The sequence below is a fragment of the Schistocerca nitens genome, chromosome 5 (genome assembly GCF_023898315.1).
Source record: "Schistocerca nitens isolate TAMUIC-IGC-003100 chromosome 5, iqSchNite1.1, whole genome shotgun sequence".
Classification (NCBI taxonomy): Eukaryota; Metazoa; Arthropoda; class Insecta; order Orthoptera; family Acrididae; genus Schistocerca; species Schistocerca nitens.
In genome coordinates this window covers 291,716,460-291,728,369 of record NC_064618.1, presented here as the reverse complement: position 1 = coordinate 291,728,369, position 11,910 = coordinate 291,716,460, and the positions used below count along the sequence as shown (strand labels likewise).

Here is an 11,910-nt window from a genome sequence, read left to right as displayed (position 1 = left end):
ATGAATAGCCGTTTATCATCTGCATTTCTTCTTGGTGTAGCAATTTTAATGGCCAGTAGTGTATTTTGTTTTTCTTTTTATCTTTTTCATATATAGCATCGTTATGAGGGCTAATGCGGTTGCAGCAGTCGGAGACATGACAGAGTGCGCTGCGGCGGTTTTCTCGCCCAAACTGGCAGCTCACCATTTTCGAGCCCGCTTCGCGTAATCTGCCGGTCTGCGTGAATGAAAGACCGAGGTCGCAGTCTCGCGAAACAGCTGCGCCCTCAACTGTTTCGCGATGCGAGTCGCGCGTAGCGTAAACGCACCTTTGCTGCACGCGTCGCCGCTGCTACCGGCGCGTGCTGGCGAACAGGTTGGCCGGCCGGTGTAGGGACGAGTGGGGCCTCCGGGCAGGTGCTCGCCGGCAGCCGGACATCGCCTCCGAGGCCCGCAGTCACGTCGTGGACGCCGACCGCGACGGGCCGGTGAGTCTGCACAGCTACTACTGCTGCTGCTGCTGCTGCAACTGTTGCCCACAACGAGAGTCTGCCAGCGTAAGCTGACATTGTCTTGTTGCGTGTCTCTACAGCGCTCCAACTACAAAGAAAGGAGATGCAATACTGAATTTTTACCTAGGTGCCTCTAAAGAAATCATCATGCGAAATGTCTCTGCACTTAATAATTTCCATGTGCACAATTTACTACAAGGAAATCTGTGTAGATTAGTGTAACAGTTGCCTTACAGAGAGGGGGTTTACCGCTGATACCACCAGAAGAAGCCGGCCGATGTGGCCGAGCGGTTCTAGGCGATCTCTACTGTCGCAGATTTCGCCTCGGGCATGGATGTGTGTGATGTCCTTAGGTTAGTTAGGTTTAAGTAGTTCTAAGTTCTAGGGTACTGATGACCTCAGCTGTTAAGTCACATAGTGCTCAGAGCCATTTCAACCAGAAGAAAAGAGGAATCTGTTGAACAAATGTTGTTTGCTAATAATTCTTTTGAGTGTTATAAACGCCAACAAACTGTACATCGCAACGATCTCTGACCAATGCTGTATTTTCATACAACTCGTTTCGGTGTAACGCGGGCACGGTAACTAGCAGAATGCAGCTGTTTACTGACGACGCTGTGGTATATGGGAAGGTGTCGTCGTTTAGTGACTGTAGGGGGATACAAGATGACTCAGACAAAATTTGTGGCTGGTGTGATTAATGGCAGCTAGTTCTAAATATAGAAAAACGTACTGCAGACGAGTGGGGAAAATAATCCCATAATTTTCGAAAACGGTATTAGTAGTGTGTTGCTTGATACAGTCACGTCTATTATATATCCAGGCGCAGTGTTGCAAAGCAATATGAAACTGAATGACGGTGCAAGGATTGTAGTAGGGAAGTCGAATGGTCAACTTCTGTTTATTCGGAGAATTTTAGGAAACTGTGGTTCATCTGTAAAGGAGGCCGCGTATAGGACACTAGTGTGACACACTGCTGAGCACTGCTAGAGTGTTCGGGATCCGCACCAGGTCGGGTTAAAGATAGACATCGAAGCAATTCAAAGGCAAGCTGCTAGCTTTGTTAGCGATAGGTATGAACAACACCCTAGTATTAGTGAGATGTTTCGGGAATCACTGGAGGGAAAGCGACGTTTCTTTCGAGGAGAGCTTTTGAGAAAATTTAGAGAACTGGCATTTGAGGCGGCTGCACAACAATTGTGCTGTCGCTAACGTGCTGTTTGTGGATAACGCTGGAGCTGTCGTCTGATGATGTCCCAGATGTACTTGATTGGAGACAGATCTGGTGATCGAGCAGGCCAGACCGACACTGTAGAAGCGGTAATGTGAGTGACCGTTATCCTGTTGGAAAATAGCCTCTGGCATCACGACAGGTCAAATCACCAGACTGACGTACGGATTTGCAGTCAGGGTGCGTGGGATAAAAAATCACACCACTAACCATAACTCTAGTTGTATGCCCAGTGCGTCTGGCACGCAGACAGGTTGGTTGCAGGCCTTCGACTGGCCTTCATCTAACCATCACACGGCCATCACTAGCACCGAGGCAGATCCAGCTTTCATCAAAAAACACAACAGAACTCCACTTTCAACTCCAATGAGCTCTCGCTTAACAACACTGGAGTTGCAAATGGTGCTGGTTTGGGGTGAGTAGAATGCACGCTACAGGACCGGCTGGTTCGGAACACTTCTCGAAGTAACAGCTCGTTGTGTCACTGTGTTACCAATTGCCCTTCAAACTGCTGCTGCAGATGCAGTGCCATGCGCCACAGCCACTCACCGAACACAATGGTCTTCCTTCTCGGCAGTGATCGTGATCATCCGGAGCCCGGTCTTCTTGTGATTCTCGTGACCACCGCTGCCAGCAATCATGTACAGTGGCTACATTCCTGCCAAGTCTTTCTGCAATATCACAGAAAAAACATCCATTGCACGAACATCGCCGGCCGATGTGGCCGAGCGGTTCTAGGCGCTTCAGTCCGGAATCGCGCAGCTGCTACGGTCGCAGGTTCGAATCTTGCCTCGGGCATGGATGTGTGTGATGTCCTTAGGTTATTTAGGTTTAAGTAGTTCTAAGTCTAGGGGGCTGATGACCTCAGATGTTAAGTTCCATAGTGCTTACAGCCATTTGAACCATTTTTTGCACGAACATCCTTAGCTCCAATAAGCTGGTTATGCGTCCATCCGACCTGATTTCCAGTAAAATTTCTGACGGTTTTGCCTCGTTTCCACTCCAAGGTGCTGACAGTCTACAGTCTGGCGACTGACTGACCGGTCTGTACCTCTCTTGCACTCACTACTCCCCCTTATGCCCTTTACTTGAGGCACTAACCACGTCCTATACTCATAGGGACTCCCTGAAGGTGGGTTTACACCTGTGCCGTTTCCTGTGCGCACTAAGTGCATGCAAGCTTTCCATGAAGAGACAAGGAGGACTGTGCACCGGAGCAAAGTTGCGCATGTCTCTGAACTATGCGGAAGGGGCCTCAGGAGTCTTCCCAGATCAGGCTGGCAGACATGTGCCTCTACTTGCATATGCAGCAAGGAAAACTGCACGACGCACACGTGTAACCAAGATGTAACACTATATTTCTATCGATCCCTATGCATGAATCAGTTTAGGACAAATATTTATTTATGCGTAAGCCACACACAAAAATATTCATCATTGCTACAAATAGTGAAAAATATATACATTTATGAACAGACAATAATAATAATAATAATAATAATAATAATAATAATACAGCAATAATTTTATTAATGGCACATAGTGTTGATGTTACAAGACTATCAGAATCTTCACTTGTAAATAGTTTTTACTCTCCTGATTTTCGTTTTCTGTTTTTGTCATTTTTTTCGTTCAGTCCTTATCTCCAAATGTTCTAAATTCAAAAACTCATGAAGTGGGTCTTTGACTTCTCTGTTAATATGTACATCTGAGTAACCCTAAAAGTTATCTGCTTTATTTAAAATATTCTTTTCATTCCCGTTTACACCATTTAATACTAATTTCAGTCTTAATCATTTGAGTATAAAAGTATATCTGCCGAAAAATACTGCGCTTTTAAAAGCAAATGAAAGAGCTAGTCGATTACTCTGCATAACTTTTAATTAGCAGTAGTCGGGTGGTCTTAAGTACTAGGTCAGCCCTGGAAAGGGATATCAATAGTATGGCTGCGGTGACTCCAGCACACTTTGTTTACATTCGTGACACTACATGACCTAGGTCACTGACCTTTTGATGACATCATCAAGCCACACCTCTCTCACCTTTCCTCCAATCAGAGCCTAGTATCTTAGCAACCATTAAAATGAAATAGCCATTTACATTTTGACGCTATTTGGGATTTGCTCAAAGGTATCCAAACGACTTGAAATGTATATCAAAAAATACTTCACATATTGGTAAAAGTATGATAACTCCGAAAAATGACGAAAACGTTGTCAATGTTTTCATTACTGACTTCAAAAAAAATTGTTTACTGACTAGCTCACCACTTGCATCAGAAAATTTCTTTGAAATCTATGGAATATTGGAACCGGTATAAAACATACTTTCCTTGAATAGTTTAAACCAACATTTGCTTATACAATACAATTAACAACTTAGTAATATGTAGTTGTCAGACATGAGTTTTACTTTAAATGCTATTCCGCAAAATTTCAAAAACTCAAAAAAATCAACTACTGGTTTAATTTCATACTGTTCATCTTCGCCAAAAATGGTTGCACTCGTAGAACGTTCAATGTTCGAACTGAGTTCTGAGAGACAAAGTCTTAAATTAAATAATTACCACATGTACGAGTATGTTGTTCGCCAAGTGTCAATGTTCTTTCCAAGTCTGAAATGTCTGCAAAAATATGTCAGCAATGCAAAAAAGTGCAATATTTACGTCAAGTATCATAATTTTCTTTTCTGCATACACACATTTCCGTCAAATTAGCGGCTAATATATGACTGTCAACTATAGAGTACACATTATGACCACTTATCTAATAGGTGCTATGTCCACCTGGCACGGGTAACAGCGGCGACGCGACGTAGCATTGAAGCAATGAGGCCTTGGTAAGTCACTGGAGGGACACACAAAAGTCACCTATTTCCCGTAAACTCCGGGGATGGGTGCGATGAGCTCTGATTTCACGTTCGATCACATCCCAGATGTGTTTCATCGGGTTCAGATCAGGCTAGTTGAGGAGCCTGCACATCAGTTGGAACTCAAACTGTTTCCTCGAACCACTCCATCACTCTCCTCGCCTTGTGACATGGCGCATTATCTTGTTGAAAAATGCCACTGCAGTCGGAAAACATTATTGTTATGAAGGGATGTACGTAGCCTGCAACTAGTGTACGATACTTCTTGGCCATCATGGTGCCTTGCACGAGCTCACTGGATCCATGGATGCCCACGTGAATTTTCCTCAGAGCATAATGGAGCATCCGCCAGCTTTTTCCCGCAGTACAGATGTCAAAGAGATGTTCCCCTGGAAGACGACGGGTTCGCGGCCTCCCAACGACATGCTGAAGAAGGTATCGGGATTCTTCAGATCATGCAACGCTCTGCCACTGTTCCAACGTCCAGTGCCAATGGTCACGTGTCCAGTTCAGTTGTAGTTACCGATGTAGTTGTGTTAACATTGGCACAAGCACGGGTCGTCTGCTGCAGAGGCCGGTCATTAGCAGTGTTCAGTGCACTGTGTATTTAGCCACACTTGTTCTCTTTCCAGAATTAAAGTCTGATGATAGTTCCAACACAGTTTTTCACCTGCCATGTTTTACCAGTCTGTCCAGTCTACGACGTCCAATATCTGTAATGAGGTGTGGCTGCCCAACCCCACAATGTCTGAACGTGCTTTCACCTTGGTTTCGCCACGTGTTGAATACACTCACGCACTCCTCGAACATCCGACAAATCGCACAGTCTCCAAAATGCTCGGGCCGAGCCTCTGGGACATCACAATCTACCCTCGACCAGACAGGCAGATCGCGCGCCCTCTCCATTCTACACACGGAAGCACGCTCACAGATACTGCATGCACTGTGCATGTGTCAGACTATCAGTCATTCCTCGCCAGGTGACGCTTCTATCGCCTGGACGGGTTTACATAGACAGTAGGTCGGTGGTCATAATATTCTGGCTGATTAGTGGAAATACTCCAACGTTATTTCCGTGCCGGAATAGTTACAAATAACATGATGAACTAACAATCGATGTTAGAAGTTAGGCTAGGAGATCAATGTCATAAGACTAACCTAGGCTTATAATTGCAGAAAATACATGTTAGCGAAACTACTTCGCTAAGCACGCTAGCACACAAACTGAGTTTGATTTACTGGGAGAATCAATTAATTAGACCGATTCTTGGTGTGAGTCACAGATAAAATATATCCACATCAAAAATTGTTCTCAAGTACAATTTTAAGCGGAACAAAGATAATGTTAATGTTATGGACTAGAAAGCTATAACCAGTATTATTCACTGGTAGTTACTGCTTTTACAATATTACATATGACTCAGGCTTACTAGAGATAATGTACAATAACAACTTTCAACGAAGGCTGCAACATTTTCCAATCGGGATTATGGTGCCAAAGTTCTCTAAGCATTTATAAACTATATTTCCTATAATCAACTATTAAACAACACTAATATCTAATACAAAACGCAATGTGAAAACACACACCGGCACACACAACATAGCTAAAAGACAAACGAAGTGGGCAAACACCATATTAGGAAGGAAGGAGAAAAGGAATGAAGGATGGAAAGAAGAGGGTGTTGCGATGATTTTATTGCGCTGTAGCATTTACACCGCATATTATTCTGTAATGAACTTATATCGGTTCCAGCAGAAGCATTAGTGATTGATTAGGGCTTATTTTTATTCTACAATACTAGAGACGTCAGGTGGTCCGATGATGTACCATTATCAAATAAAAAAGTGAAGTCCTATGGCTTTTTGACTGGGAGACACTGAAATGCAGGTTCAGCGGCATAACTGGAAAAGTTTTCCTGCCCTCCGCGCACAATGGCACATTTCCTTCGTGAAGTCTGTGTTTAAGCGTAATTGATAAGTGTAGTTCAAATGGTTCAAATGGCTCTGAGCACTATGGGACTCAACTGCTGAGGTTATTAGTCCCCTAGAACTTAGAACTAGTTAAACCTAACTAACCTAAGGACATCACAAACATCCATGCCCGAGGCAGGATTCGAACCTGCGACCGTAGCGGTCTTGCGGTTCCAGACTGCAGCGCCTTTAACCGCACGGCCACTTCGGCCGGCTTTGATAAGTGTGGGCGACTGAAATGGTTGTGCAGTGTGATGTCATTTTTGTGTTGTATGATGATGAGAGAAGGGTGCCGGCATATAGCGTACTCCTCTCGAATAGCACCGAGTGGCTCGCCGTGCTTAACGTCCCCGTCTGACAGACGGACCACCATCAACAGCGTCACGTGCCCTGGCTTCTCGAAACACTGTGGTGAGAATTGGAATTTAAACCAGGACGTTGGCGCAATCTCTGGTGATCAGGAGCTTTACGTCACCACTTCTCCTCCCCTTGCCGCCCAAATACTGGCAGTGAGAATTTCATCGTCCACCAGGATTCGAACCGGCTTACCTCCGTGGCGAGTGCCACTGCACAGACATGCGTTACAAACTTCTTTTGGTGTGTGTGAGTTCTTAAGGGACCAAACTGCAGAGGTCATCGGTCCATAGACTTACACACTACTTAAACTAACCTACACTAAGAACAACACACACACCCATGCCCGAGGGAGGACTCGAACCTCCGGCGGGAGAGGCCGCGCAGTCAGTGGCATGGCGCCTCTAATCGCGTGGCCACTCCGCGCGGCAAACCTCTTTTTATTTTATTTTTTACTCCCCTTATAGCCTTTCCATTGACTCATATTCCGTTGTCTTCTCGGCCTACTTTGTGTGCCTGTTATTTTGTTTCATCAAGTAACCTTCCATTAGGAACGTGGGCGCACTCAACGGCTGTGATATGACTTTCAAATAATAGAGCACTGCAATCAGTCGTCCTTTTCTTTCAGGTTTTATTAGGCAAATCCAGATTTCTGCTAATTCCTAGCCATTATCAATGCACTATTTTATAGTATCAATGCATTTCCTAGTACGTCAGTCCCCCGATGTTCGGGCATCTGTCACATTTCTTTCAATACTTGTACGAACTGTGACAGCAGCGGACTGACGTACTAGGATATGCATTGATACTATGAAGTGGTGCATTGATAATGGCTAAGCACTAACTGAAATCTACATTTGCCTAATAAAACCTGAAACAAAAGGACGACTGATTGCTGTACTCTATCATTTGAAAGTTATCTTGTCTGCTAAAAAGTAATAATAATCCTTCAATTAATCAAAACTTGCGGGCTGAAATGCCGTGGTCCATATATAAAACTTCTTCTCCTTCCTGACGTTTCGTTGCCTCTAGCTATCACGTTTGTCTCACTAAATTTTATTTCGTGATCACCGTCTTTGAAAACGTGTTCCGCTACAGCTGATTTGTCAATCTGTCCCAATCTACTGTTCCTTTTGTGTTCCGTTAGGCGGGTATTAACACTCCTTTTAGTTGTTCCAGTACAAACCAAGCCACAGCTACACGGAATTTTATACACACCTGGGGTAGCTAAGGGCTGTCGCGCGTCTTTCACCGATCTTAAACTTTCACTAATTTTCTTGGTAGGTTAAAATATTGTCTCCACTTGAAACTTGGCCAAAACTTTACCAATACGGTCCGTATGTTATGAGTAAATGGAAGAAAAACTTTTCCAGCCGACGGTTGTTGTTGTCGTGTATTTTTTGTTTCTTCTAGGGTGGAGTGCTCGATCTATTTCCTTGTCAGTGTACCCATTTCTCTTGAAAGCTGTTCGCAAATGGCTTAATTCATCTTGCAAGTAAATTGGCTCACAGATGGTTCAAATGGTTCAAATGGCTCTGAGCACTATGGGACTCAACTGCTGAGGTCATTAGTTCCCGAGAACTTAGAACTAGTTAAACCTAACTAACCTAAGGACATCACAAACATCCATGCCCGAGGCAGGATTCGAACCTGCGACCGTAGCGGTCTTGCGGTTCCAGACTGCAGCGCCTTTAACCGCACGGCCACTTCGGCCGGCTTTGATAAGTGTGGGCGACTGAAATGGTTGTGCAGTGTGATGTCATTTTTGTGTTGTATGATGATGAGAGAAGGGTGCCGGCATATAGCGTACTCCTCTCGAATAGCACCGAGTGGCTCGCCGTGCTTAACGTCCCCGTCTGACAGACGGACCACCATCAACAGCGTCACGTGCCCTGGCTTCTCGAAACACTGTGGTGAGAATTGGAATTTAAACCAGGACGTTGGCGCAATCTCTGGTGATCAGGAGCTTTACGTCACCACTTCTCCTCCCCTTGCCGCCCAAATACTGGCAGTGAGAATTTCATCGTCCACCAGGATTCGAACCGGCTTACCTCCGTGGCGAGTGCCACTGCACAGACATGCGTTACAAACTTCTTTTGGTGTGTGTGAGTTCTTAAGGGACCAAACTGCAGAGGTCATCGGTCCATAGACTTACACACTACTTAAACTAACCTACACTAAGAACAACACACACACCCATGCCCGAGGGAGGACTCGAACCTCCGGCGGGAGAGGCCGCGCAGTCAGTGGCATGGCGCCTCTAATCGCGTGGCCACTCCGCGCGGCAAACCTCTTTTTATTTTATTTTTTACTCCCCTTATAGCCTTTCCATTGACTCATATTCCGTTGTCTTCTCGGCCTACTTTGTGTGCCTGTTATTTTGTTTCATCAAGTAACCTTCCATTAGGAACGTGGGCGCACTCAACGGCTGTGATATGACTTTCAAATAATAGAGCACTGCAATCAGTCGTCCTTTTCTTTCAGGTTTTATTAGGCAAATCCAGATTTCTGCTAATTCCTAGCCATTATCAATGCACTATTTTATAGTATCAATGCATTTCCTAGTACGTCAGTCCCCCGATGTTCGGGCATCTGTCACATTTCTTTCAATACTTGTACGAACTGTGACAGCAGCGGACTGACGTACTAGGATATGCATTGATACTATGAAGTGGTGCATTGATAATGGCTAAGCACTAACTGAAATCTACATTTGCCTAATAAAACCTGAAACAAAAGGACGACTGATTGCTGTACTCTATCATTTGAAAGTTATCTTGTCTGCTAAAAAGTAATAATAATCCTTCAATTAATCAAAACTTGCGGGCTGAAATGCCGTGGTCCATATATAAAACTTCTTCTCCTTCCTGACGTTTCGTTGCCTCTAGCTATCACGTTTGTCTCACTAAATTTTATTTCGTGATCACCGTCTTTGAAAACGTGTTCCGCTACAGCTGATTTGTCAATCTGTCCCAATCTACTGTTCCTTTTGTGTTCCGTTAGGCGGGTATTAACACTCCTTTTAGTTGTTCCAGTACAAACCAAGCCACAGCTACACGGAATTTTATACACACCTGGGGTAGCTAAGGGCTGTCGCGCGTCTTTCACCGATCTTAAACTTTCACTAATTTTCTTGGTAGGTTAAAATATTGTCTCCACTTGAAACTTGGCCAAAACTTTACCAATACGGTCCGTATGTTATGAGTAAATGGAAGAAAAACTTTTCCAGCCGACGGTTGTTGTTGTCGTGTATTTTTTGTTTCTTCTAGGGTGGAGTGCTCGATCTATTTCCTTGTCAGTGTACCCATTTCTCTTGAAAGCTGTTCGCAAATGGCTTAATTCATCTTGCAAGTAAATTGGCTCACAGATGGTTCAAATGGTTCAAATGGCTCTGAGCACTATGGGACTCAACTGCTGAGGTCATTAGTTCCCGAGAACTTAGAACTAGTTAAACCTAACTAACCTAAGGACATCACAAACATCCATGCCCGAGGCAGGATTCGAACCTGCGACCGTAGCGGTCTTGCGGTTCCAGACTGCAGCGCCTTTAACCGCACGGCCACTTCGGCCGGCCGGCTCACAGATGTTATTAGCTCTCTCCACTAAAGGTTTTATGACTCCTCTCTTCTGCCTAGGATGATGATTCGAATCCTTATGTAGGTAACGATCGGTGTGTGTGTCTTTCCTATATACCTTGTGCCCTAAAGTCCCATCTGCCCGTTTAATGACCAATACATCCAAAAAATTTTGTTGTCCATTACTCTCTTTCTCCATGGTGAATTTTATCTTTGGATTGAAACTGTTTATGTGCACCAAAAAAAATCACTCAGTTCCACTTCAGCATGATTCCATATCACAAAGGTGTCATCCACGTATCGATACCATTTCAAAGGGCTTTTTTTGGCCGACTGCAGCACCTGTTGTTCGAAAAATTCCAAAAATATATTAGCAATAGCAGAGCTTAGAGGGCTACCCTTGGCCACCCCATCAATTTGTTCATAAAACTCTTTGTTATATTGAAAATAAGTCGAGGATAGACAACGTCGAAACAAAGTTATTATATCAGTAGGAAACGTATCAGCTATGTAAGAAAGAGCTTCGTCAACAGGGATCATGGTGAACAGGGATACTACATCGAAACTGACAAGGATGTCACTTGGACTAACTGTGTTCTCCCTCAGTTTTTCGATAAAATGATGGGATTTTTAATATGAGTGTCAGTTTTACCTATATACGGTTGCAACAAAGAAGCAAGATATCTAGCCAGCTCTTGAGTAGGACCCCCAATGGCACTTACTGGCTCTGAGCACTATGGGAATTAACTTCTAAGGTCATCAGTCCCCTAGAACTTAGAACTACTTAAACCTAACTAACCTAAGGACATCACACACATCCATGCCCGAGGCAGGAATCGAACCTGCGATCGTAGCGGTCGCGCGGTTCCAGACTGTAGCGCCTAGAACCGTGGCAGTTACTATCGGTCTCAATGGGACGTTGGCCTTGTGTATCTTAGGTAACCCATACAGACTAGAAGGGTAAGCTTCAGTTTTGCAAAGGTATCTTTTATCTTCTGTAGGAATGGAAGAGCTATTTATTAATCGCTGGGTAGCACTTAATTTACTTGCAAGATGAATTAAGCCATTTGCGAACAGCTTTCAAGTGATATGGGTACACTGACAAGGAAATAGATCGAGCACTCCACCCTAGAAGAAAAGTGTCCGAAAATACACGACAACAACAACCGTCGGCTGGAAAAGTTTGTCTTCCATTTACTCATAACATACGGACCGTATTGGTAAAGTTTTGGCCAAGTTTCAAGTGGAGACAATATTTTGACCTACCAAGAAAATTAGTGAAAGTTTAAGATCGGTGAAAGACGCACGACACCCCTTAGCTACCACAGGTGTGTATAAAATTCCGTGTAGCTGTGGCATGGTTTATATTGGAACAATTAAAAGGAGTGTTAGTACCCGCCTAACGGAACACAAAAGG

At 44.2% G+C, this 11,910-nt stretch overlaps 1 protein-coding gene across 1 annotated transcript in view; it reads left to right on the top strand.

The window, feature by feature from the left end:
* The first annotated feature begins 450 nt into the window (after positions 1-450).
* The window catches only part of LOC126259892 (adipocyte plasma membrane-associated protein Hemomucin-like), a 252,173-nt gene continuing 240,713 nt past the window's right edge, over positions 451-11,910 (top strand). The window contains exon 1 of the mRNA XM_049956969.1: positions 451-536. The gene's annotated coding sequence lies outside the window, so the exon portion shown is untranslated. The remainder of the gene's footprint in view (positions 537-11,910) is intronic.